Below are 10,961 nucleotides of genomic sequence, written 5' to 3' on the forward strand. Positions count from 1 at the left end.
GGAGCTCCTTGGGGTCCTGAATCCTCCAGTCCTGGACCAAATGGGGAAAATGGATGCACTCCTGGGAGGAGAGTCAGGTTGTGTTATACACGTCCTTGAGTGGGAGAAAACTTGCCTGGGCCAGAGCCAGGTGCAAGTGTACTTACCAATGGCTTGATAAATTTCACACACACCCTGTCAAATCCTGTAGCTCAAAGCAGGAGTTTCCACTTCATAACTGCTTAGAATTAAAGGACTTGTTCCCTCCATCTGTGAGGGGTTCCTGCCACTGAACTGTATGTATATGGAATGTCTGTTTGTCTGTCTATCACTTTATCCAGGCTTCTATACCAGCAAAGGTTGTTTGATTCCAGCCATCCTTTCTTAAGGTCAAGATCAGGGACTTAGACTAAAGGGGAAAATGGGGCCACCAAAGACATTGAGTTATTGACTAGCTGAGTCTAGAGATCAGTTGACCTCCACACAAGAGATGGAAGGGGTAGGACCAGCCCTGCTGCTTCCTGATATGGCTGGAACACAGCCAGGAGAGCCCCTTGGTGAATAGGGGTGTCCGGCCCAGAAGGAGCTCTATAGCTACCTGGTCAGGAATATCTATCACATGCCATTCCTGGCTTTTCCAACATCCTCAGGACTCTGCCCTTAAAGTAGGGGGCGGGGGTACTTGAACTCAGGGCTTTTAGCTCTCACTTGGCATTTTTTGCTCAAGACTGGCACTTTACCACTCATACCACAGCTCTGCTTCTGTCTTTTTGGTGGTTAATTGGAGATAAAGAGTCTCACAGACTTCTGCAGGAGCTAGCTTTGAACGATAATCCTTAGATATCAGCCTCCTGAGTAGCTGGGACTACAGGCATGAATCACCTGGTTTGGCTGTGACTTCTATGGGAGTAATCTGCAGCTAGGCTGCCAAACAAACCTAGGGTATTGGCTCATCTATTTTCCAGGTGAGGAAACTGAGGGAAGGCCAAGGGAGCTGTCCAGCATCACAGAGCAAGAAAAAGCCAGTATCTCAATCCAGTGGTAGGTTCCTACACCATGTTCTGTCCAATCTGTACAGCTACCTCCTGCTTCAAAGCAGTCAAGTTCCTGGTGCCCAGCTTCTTCCCTGAGTGCCACTCTGGCCATCACTTGCCATCCTGGGAAGACATGCCATCCCCACCTCTGACCATTAGCAGCTAGCTGCCTTTCCTGCAGGAGGATGAGGTCAGAGCCACACCCGGGCCCAAGGAGGATGAGGTCAGCACTGCCGGGCAGTGGTGGAGATGCTAAATAATTCATGCTGCTGCTGTGGTGGGAGCTGCAGCTTCCTGGCGGGCCCTGCTGGAGACAACAGACAGGAAACTGTCTAGTTTACCAGCACCTATGCCTGACCTTGGCCTGTCCTCGGGGAGCTAGGGAAAATGCTGTCGATCCTTCAGCAGACATCGCTGCACACCTAACTCCGGGATGTGGGTTGAGATGACATGGTCCCTCACCTCTCAGGTCAGACCTGGGGCTGTGGTGGATTCAGCCCACTGGGGCACTCATAAGTGGTGGCACCTTCCTGCCCAGCAGGGGCATCCTGGATCTATCGCTCTGCATTTGCCCCGAAGTTGGGAGTCCCCAGCAGCTGCCAGTGAACCCCAGTCCTCAGCATTTTGTGCCCCAACGTGTGTTCCCCTGGAAACAGAACTGGGCTGGTTGATGGCAGGGCCTTGGCCTGGCTGTGCCTTTAAACAGACTCAACCTGCCATGACCAGAGTCTGGTGACTCCTTCTCTCCCCCCCTCCAAGATGAAGGAGGGATGGGGCTGGGGAGGGATGCCCCTGGTGGGGGATGGCACAGGGGTACCTGCCCTCCTGCTCCTGGCTCAGGTTCCTCCAAGCCTGGTAGTCTGCCCAGGAGCTCATTAACCTTCCCACGGTACAGGAAGACCCTCCTGGGGGTCCAGGTCTAGTTTCAGCGGGTGGGTTCAGCATCGGGTTCACGTTCCGCCACCCACGGTGCAGCCACAGGCCCCGCCTTCTTCCACAAGCCCGCCCTCTCACATGCCCCGCCCTCTCACTAAGCTCCTGGAGTAGGGAAGGGGGAACTGGAATGGGGACACACCACGTCACTCTCCAGCAAAGCCCCGCCCCATCCTGCCTCCCAGCCAATCCGAGGTCTCCTCACGCTCTGCCCCTCCTCTCTGTATAATCTGATTCCCGCGCCCTGGGGATCAGGGCCAGCTTGTCCTTGTCCTCTGTCCCTTTTCTGGCTGTGGGGACTCCTGGGGCTCCCAGCCCTACGTAGTCTCCTGGGGTTGCGATTATTCTTGAGTTTTCTCTTGACCTCTCCCGAGTCCCCAGTTGCGACTCTGCACACTGTTCGCGCTTCATTGTCCCTGCCACCCAGCAGAACTGGCCCCTCGAGTTTCCCTAGAGGTGGAGTGGCCGGCCAGGCTGCGCCCAGAACCTTCCACTGCCTTTGGCTGGGTTCTGAGGCACGGTTCCTCAGTCTGGCACTGTTGATATATTGGGGGATATTGATTCTGGTAGCTGCCTGGCTTCTGTCCACTACACTGCCAGCACTGGGACAATCCAAGACATCTCTAAGCATGGCATATGCCACCCCACCCCTGTAAACCCCCAGCCAGAGGGGAACAGGCACCCAGTTCACACCGCGGCCACAGGCCAGCTGGGACCCCTACAGAGCAGAATTCTGTTTCAGCATTGCTGGGCCTCCCTCTGTTGTTCAGTTGATTGACAGCTGTCTCAGGCCAGCCTGGGGGCCTTGACCCTTGGCCAAACACCTGCCCTGTCTCTCATTCAGACACCTGCTGAGCCTAGCCTGTCCTGGGACAGAGGATGCTGGGGACATGGGCGATGCTGGGGACACAGGCCTGTGTCCTGTCACTTCATCAGGCCAGCTGGAGTATTAGAAAGACTCCGCCAGCTGGAGTAGCAGGGGCATCTGGTTTAGAGAGAGGCCAGGGCAGAAGGTCAGGGAGCTCCCAGCAGTGGTGCCCTGCTGCAGGTCATTCTAGGGACAGGCCAGACATGAGAGGGCTGCACACACACACACACACACACACACAGGGTCCCTGTAGTGGGTCCTTTGTGAGGATGTTAGCAAGGCCAAGAAGAGTGCTTTCAGCAATGACCCCAGCCCCACAAGTCAAGCAGAACTTTGACAGTGGGCCTAGGCAGGGAGTGTCACCTGGAGCCTGGCAGATGAAGGAGAAGACTTACTGTTCTGTTTCTCTTCTTCCTTTCCTTCCCTTTCTCTTTTCTCCCCACCCCCAAATTATATATTTAATTGATTGTAGTGCTAGGAAAAGAACCCAGGGCTTTATGCAAGCGCTCTGCCCCTGAGCTACACCCCTAAACCTAAATCACATTAAAAAAATAAGCAACAATATTGTTTAAAATTGTAAGAAAGTCACGGTGAAGATAAGCTCATTCATGCCTGTAATCCGTGATACTGAGGAGGCTGAGGATTGCAGTTTGAAGCCAACCTGGGCAGAAAAGTCTGAGAGACTCTTATATCCAGTTAATCAGCTGTGGCTCAAGTGGTAGTGTGCGTGAAAAAGGCCAAGGGAAAATAAGAGGCCCGGAGTTCAAGGCCCAGGATCAGGAATAAACTAACTAATACATACACATTGAAAGAAAGAAAAAGAGTCCAGTGGTAGCACTGGGTCCCTCTGTGTTCTATGGTGTCCTGTGCCCCTGCCCAGCCTTCATAGAGACAAGCCGACCAGCCATCCCTGCCAGTCCTCTCTCCCCTCATTCCTCCTTTCTAGAAAGATGGGCAGTTCTTATCTGGTCTGCTGGTTATAATTCACTGTCCGCATGGGGGGATTTCTGGGGCAGCTGAGGATGGGGCCTGGGGAAGAGAGTGTGTGTCACTGTGTGTGTGTGTGTGTGTGTGTGTGTGTGTGTTGCCCCCTTTCCCACTCCAGCCTCAGTGAGCGTCTGCGGCTCTGAGAAGACTAGACTCCAATGACACTCAGGGAACAGATTGGCTTAATGTTACCAGTTGTCTTTTCTGGGCGCCCAGCTCCCGATCAAACAGGCTGTGTCCCTCCAGGCAGACAACAGCAGGCGTGGGAGTAACATTTGGCTCATTATTTCCTTCAATGCCAGGTTCCTCATCAATATTTATTAAGGGCTGCTCCCTGCCATCATTTTAATTGACATCTATTTTAATTGACATCCTGGTACTGACCACTCTCCTCGCACCCCAGACTGTCTGCTTCCATCCCTTCCTGTCCACAATCCCCGGTCCCCACATCACTGCAGCCAAGTGGTGTACATCTTTAGGGTGGGGTGTGTGAATGCTATATCTCCTTTCCAGTGTCACTAAGGTGCAGGCACACTCAGGTGTGTGAGGGCAGTGGCAGAGCCGTGTGTGTGTGTGTGTGTCTGTCTGTCTGTCTGTATGTCGGTGTGTCTGTGTGTATCTGGGTTGGGGGCCAGGGCTTGCCGCACAGGGGCTGTTCTTAAATCTGGGTGCGGGAAGACCCATGGAGGAGCAAAGTCCTGGTGTAAGGGTACCTCTAGGAAGAGTGCATGCTTCCAGCTGGGCGCTGGTGTCTAGTCAGGAGGCTGAGTTCTGAGGATTGTGGTTTGAGGCCAGCTTGGGACAGAAAAAAAAAACATCCTCCAGACTATTATTTACATTTAACCAGCAAAAATAGCCAGAAGGAGAGGTATGGCTCAAGTGGTAGAGTACCAGGCTTGGGTGAAAAAGCTCAGGGACAGGGTTCCCAGGTCTTGAGTTCAAGCCCTGGGACTGGCACAAGAAAGAAAGGAAGGAAGGAAGGTAGGTTCTGTGTCTCTTACATTTCATCGAACAGGGAAGACAGCGCCCCTTGCACCCCTAATGTAGCAAGAGAGGGGCAATTGAGTCTCAGTGAGCTTAACATCACCCCCTGATAAAGTCATACAAGTCTCTCCCATAGCACCAGCCCCCTGCTAGGACTATGCAGTGCCAGCTCCGTGCCCGCCCCTGCTGAGACACAGGTGCCCACTGTTAGTCTAATAAGCTCCTTTCCCATAGCTTAGCATGCTCCTTTCAGGAGCAGGCACCATTCTCAAACTGATCAACACTAGGCCCAGTTAGTGCAGGCAGTAAACAATCGGCCTCCTTCCCCCTCACCTTGAGATGACTCTCCATTGGGTCGGTTACAACCATATAAGGTAACAGGACCCCTTACATTGACCTTCAGTCTGGCCAGCTGCAGCCCTACTCATCTACTACTTGCGCAGCTGCCACAAATCCTAGCCCAGCCATGACGAAGTCCCTGGCCCACGTGTCTTAGCCCCTTAGGTTACACAGGTCACCTCAGACAAAGACTGGCGCTTCTTCTCCCTGTGAGAATTGGCCTTTGCTGGCAAGAAATCTTTCTTTCTCTGTTCTCTGTGCCTGGGTGTCCATGTGGTTTTACACTCACCTTCCACCATGATGGGAGATCTGGTGACCCCTAAACACAGGCAGTTCCCCATCCCAGCTGCAGGCCTTTCTGGCTGGCCCGCTGTGAGCACAGAAACAGCTGAGCCTCCTTTGTCGGAGCAGGCCCCACCGCCAGGTGCAAGGCTCTGGAAGGATCCAGGGCTCACGCACACACACCCCCACCCCTTCTTACAGCACCCGTGAACCACTGGCTCCTGGCAGGACAATGACTCTTAAAGGGCCTCAGCCGACCTCTCGATGGTCCAGGGAAATGCAGGGGTCTCCGAGATCAGCAGGAGCCATGACAGTCAATGAGAGTCAGGGGACAGAGGTGAGACATGAGTAGCAGGAATCTTGTTTTAGTTCAGTGTCAACCTGGAAAGATCTGGATTCCTCTGCAGCAGTTCTGAGTTTCTTATGAGCCTCCCCCCTCCGCCCCCAAACCCTGGCTTCGTGCTTTGCACACAGCCCCTTCACCTCCACTTCGCCCCACCTCCCAAGCTCTCTCTCCCTCCCGGACATCCCAGCCCAGGGCGCTGTTGTTTGTAAACAGCGGTTGCTGGGTGGAATTATTTGGGGGGAGCTACAAGGGAGAAAAGCAAGGCCTCTAGCACACGCTAGGTAAGCACTGTGACACTAATCTTCAACCTTTTTTTTTTTTTAAGTTTATGTTGAGACAAGGTCCCTATGTAGCCCAAGCTGTTCTTGAACTCTTGACCTGTCTGCCGCAACCTCCCAAGTGCTGGTATTACCCCTCCCTATAGCAGCTCATCCCCCCTGCTTCCTTTCCTCCCCTTCCCACTTTTTCCCTCTACCCTTCCCTCCTCCTCCCTCCCTTCCCCTCCCCTCCTCTCTTCTCCTCTCTTCTTCCTTCCCTTTTCCTCCCCTCCCCTCCTCTCCTCTTCTTTCCTCTATTTCTTTCTCTTTTTTTAAAGAAGTCCCTATGTTTTGGCCTCTGGCAGCTGGGATTACAGGTATGTACCACCAAGCCCAGCCCCCAACTGGTCTTTATTAGCATAACTTTTTTTTTAATTTTTAAAATAGTCATAAAAGTGATGTACAGAGGGGTTATAGTTACATAAGTCAGATAATGATCTCACTTCATCTCTCTCTCTCTCTCTCTCTCTATATATATATATATATATATACTTTTTATTGTTATGAGGGAATTCAATCTCAGGATACAGAGAAGCCACATTTTGAGAGGCCGAATTGGGAATCCTGATTAGAAAGCCAGTGACTGCAAATGGACACGTTCCCCGAGAGACTTGCAGCCTCAAACACACTTCACACTGTGAGAAAACTGAGCCACGAGGGTAGTAAAGAAAGAGCAGAAAAACAATCTCAACAAACCCTCGTGGAGAATTGGAGAGGGATGCCATGCTGACCTGAGGAGAGCTAGGAGGAGGGTGTGAAATGAGGCTGAGGTGGTGGTGGTGGTGGAGGGACTTAAATAGGGTCATGGTCAGGGGGCAGGGTCACAGGGAGCTCAAGGGTTCAGAGTCTTGTGAGTTCATGGTCTAGGTCTGGCAGTTCCAATAACCTATTGTCCAAGTCCCCGCCGCTGCCTCTAGGAATTCGGGCATGCCCAGCGCCTGGGGATGGGACTCCTCCTCCAGAGTCTTTGGAAATTCCCTATCATCCACCATGTTGCCAGGATGGGCCCAGTTAGACCCAGTTTCCTTATTTCATTATAAAGATGATGTACAAAAGGAGTTGCAGAGAACATCTCTTTCTGGACAATGTCACCCCTTCCCTCCTTCTCTTCTAGTTTTTCCCTGCCATCCCCACTCACAAGCTGTCTAGTTCATTTTCAACGTAGTGTCTAGTGAGCACTACTGCTGTATTTGTTTACTCTTTGTCCCTCCATTTCTGTGTCCCCCTTATCTTCCCAAGGACAGAAAAGGAGCAAACAAGACAAAAAGAAAACAAAAACAGCAACAAAGAAAAAAACAAAACTTGATGCCAGGCGCTGGTGGCTCACACCTGTAATCCTAACTACTAAAGAGTCTGAGATCTGAGGATCACAGTTCAAAGCCAGCCAAGGCAGGAAAGTCCATGAAACTCTTATCTCCAATAAATGACCAGAAAACCAGAAGTGGTGCTGTGGCTCAAGTGGTAGAGCGCTAGCCTTGAGCTGAAAAGCTGAAGGACAGCGCCCAGGCCCAGAGTTCAAGCCCCATGACTGACAAAAAAAAAAAAAAAAAAAAAACCAAACAACTTGTATCCATTTCCTGGAGTTCATTTTGATAAATATTTTATACAATTTAGCACAACCTTGGAAGATTTTAGATCATAAGTCTTGCTATCTCCTTGTTGCTCACTAGGTACTAAGCCTCTCCTCTGCCATTTTTTCGTGTCTCCTGATAGGCAAGGCCCAGTTCTGCCTCAATCTGACCACTTGGATTTTGGCCTTGACCTCAGCAGTGATTCTTACCTTTTAAGGGAATCCTGTGTTTTCCTGTCTTTGTTTATGTGTTTCCCACTGAACCATGAACTCCTGGAGAGGAGAAATTGTTGCATTTTTATCTCTAAGTCCCCATCTTTGGGCCCAGTGCCCGGCACAACAGGGAGAGCTATGAACTATTTGTTACACAAATAAATGGGGCCTGGGCATTGAGTGCCACCTGGTGGATACAATGCATATGGCAGTGTCTCAGGTGGCATTGGAAAGATCTGATGTGTAGCAACCAAGTATGGGGTCAAATGAAGGTGGGGTAAGGTCCCGAGCAGGTTTAGGGAAGGGAAGGGCCTTTGTGGGACATGGCTGTCCTGTTAGAGGAAAGGAGAAGGCTGCACTGTCCTCTTCGGGGGTGTAAGATGAGGACTTCATGCATCGCTATGAACATGGCTGGGTGCAGGAGACATCGAAAGGCGTGGACCTGACCCCTCCATACCTTCATGGAATATGGATACTGTGGAGTGGCGCTACAATCATTATTCCAATGCGCAAGTCGAGAAGCTGAAGCTCAGAGAGGACAGTAACTCAGTCAAGGCCACACACAGCGTGTCCCAGGCAGGGGGAGGGAGTAAAGCCCCATAATGGGACCCAGATCTACTGAGTCCTTGCTTATCATCACCCTTGGTGTTTATTCATGGGTTCATTTATTCATTTTCAGACCAAGCCAGCTGGCCCTTGCTGGACACCAGGTCCCATAGGCACCAACTTATGTTTCTGTAAGGGTCCCTTCCTTTTCTGGGCAGATTTTTATTTTATTTTTGTGTGTGTGTGTGTGATCCAGAATCTAGAGAGAGGAGTTCCCTATATCTGCAGCCTCCTTCCCCCCTTCTCCTATCCTCCCTCCTCCTTGGGGCTCCACCCAGCCACCAGTGAAAAGCAGGGGGTGCACTTGGGTAGGGAAACTCCTCATGGCTCAGGCATGTGTATTTCTCAGAAACTCTCCAAAGGATTATATTTCATTTATTCGCTTGGTTTTTATTTTCCTCTGTCATCCAGGCTGATCTCAAACTTACAATCCTCCTGCCTCAGCCTCCCAGGTGCTGGGATTTCAGGAAGGCACAGCCCAGTCATAACATCACCACAACATTCTAATGTGTATGGCTTGAAACCGCTGTCAATGTCCTTACAGAGAGATGTGGTTAGCCTGACTAGGAAGTGGCATTCGGCCTGTGCTCTTTGTGCTCTACCCCAGAGCCCCCTTCAGCACAGGGCTGTTTCTGCTTCAATTGTTAACCACCACCTCAACTCATACTCACACACTCTGACCCCTAGATGGCCCATGAAGAAAGTTGAGCCTCCTCCTCTCCTAAGAGCAAGAATCCTGGGAAGGGTTTAGAGTCACATTCTTGGGTCCCTTCCCCTGTGGCTAAAACATGTCCTCAGAAAGGGTTCTCACTAGCTGAGAGTCTTGGGGTGCTAGTCCCTAGCCCAGAGTTTATTGGTGAAAACCCCAACCTTAAAGAGGCGGGAGGAACCAGGGAAGCTTAAGATCCACTTCCCTGCCTTTGTCTTCTCAGCCCACCAGGTGAAATGAGCAGGTGTTTTCTACATCCTTACTTCTGTAGCCCCATACCAGCCCCACCCCAGGGACAGCTCAGCAGAGGTAGAAAATAGAGCAGCAGCCTGCCTACCTAGAGGTCCAGTGAGTGGACAATATCAGGTTGGCTACAAAGCCAGATGATCTGCTGGGCATCTGATAAAACCTCTGGTTTTCATCTGCTATCAGCCAGGAGCCAGACAGACCCCAGAGCCCAAGCTTCAGCAACTACTGCCTGGGAAAGCAGAGGCCCATCCCCTCCCCTAGAGAGAGGTCTGTGTGTGTGTGTGTGTGTGTGTGTGTGTGTGTGTGTGTGTGTGTGCTGGTACTTGGGTCCTCCAAGTTCTTGCTTAGGTATTTCACTCAATTTCATTCAACACTAATGTTTTACTAATTGAGCCACACTTTCACTTCTGGATTTTTGCTGGTTAATTGAAGAGTCTCTTGTAGTATTTTTCCATTATGGGTGGATTTGTTTTATTTGGGAGGGGCTCGTCCTGGGGCTTAAACTCTGGCCTGAGTGCTGTCCCTGAGCTTCTTTTGCTCAAAGCTAGTGCTCTACCACTTGAGTCACAGCTCCCCTTTTGGCTTTTTCTGTGATTAATTGAAGGTAAGAGTCTCACTGAGTTTCCTGCTTAGGCTGGCTTTGAACTGCAGTCCTTAAATCTCAGCCTCCTGTGCAGGTAGGCTTATAGTAATGAGCCACTGGCACCCAGCTTCCTGCGTGGCTTTGAACCTTGATCTTCAAATCTCAGCCTTCTGAGTAGCAAGGATTACAGGTGTGAATCAGCAGTGCCCAGTTCATGATGTTGAATTTTGTCAGAAGCATTTTCTTCATCTATTGAGATGATGATCATGTATGTGACTTTTTCCTTTATTTAATTTTATTTTATTGCCAGTCCTGGGCTTGAACTCAGGTCCTGGGCACTGTCCCTGAGCTTTTTTTGTTCAAGTATAGCACTCTACCACTTGAGCCATGCACCATTTCCAGCTTTTTCTGTTCATGTGGTATGGAGGAATGGAGCCAGGGTATCATGCATGCAAGGCAAGTACTCTACTACTAAGACATATTCCCAGTCTCAGTCCTTTATTATATTAACCTGCTGTTAGGTTTATCAATTTCAGTTTGTTGAACCATCCTTGCATTACTGGAATAAAATCAACTTGATCAAGGCATATAATCTTTTTAATCCTGGGCTTCCACTGGCACATCCAGCCACTCCCTTAAGAGACCTGGTAAAGGGCAAAAAAGGACTTGCTGGGGCGAGAGGGAGCCACAGGTAAGAAGTACTTCAGTCCCTCAGCAGCCATGTCTTGGGGCCCAGTGGCTCATGGCTCTAATCCTAGCTATTCAGAAGGCTGAGATGTAAGGAGGTTTGAAAACAATCTGGGCACATTAATTAATTAAAAATGATTAATGGGTTCTTGCCCAGGTCCACTGGGGACACCAGAATGAAGGTCACAGTCTTCCTGAGGACCATCCAGATGAACTAAGATCATCCATCCAAGACCAGGCACCACTGATGGGTCCTGAGGCCACTGTGCTAACTC

The sequence above is a fragment of the Dipodomys ordii genome, unplaced genomic scaffold (assembly GCF_000151885.1).
Source record: "Dipodomys ordii isolate 6190 unplaced genomic scaffold, Dord_2.0 Scaffold7, whole genome shotgun sequence".
Taxonomy (NCBI): Eukaryota; Metazoa; Chordata; class Mammalia; order Rodentia; family Heteromyidae; genus Dipodomys; species Dipodomys ordii.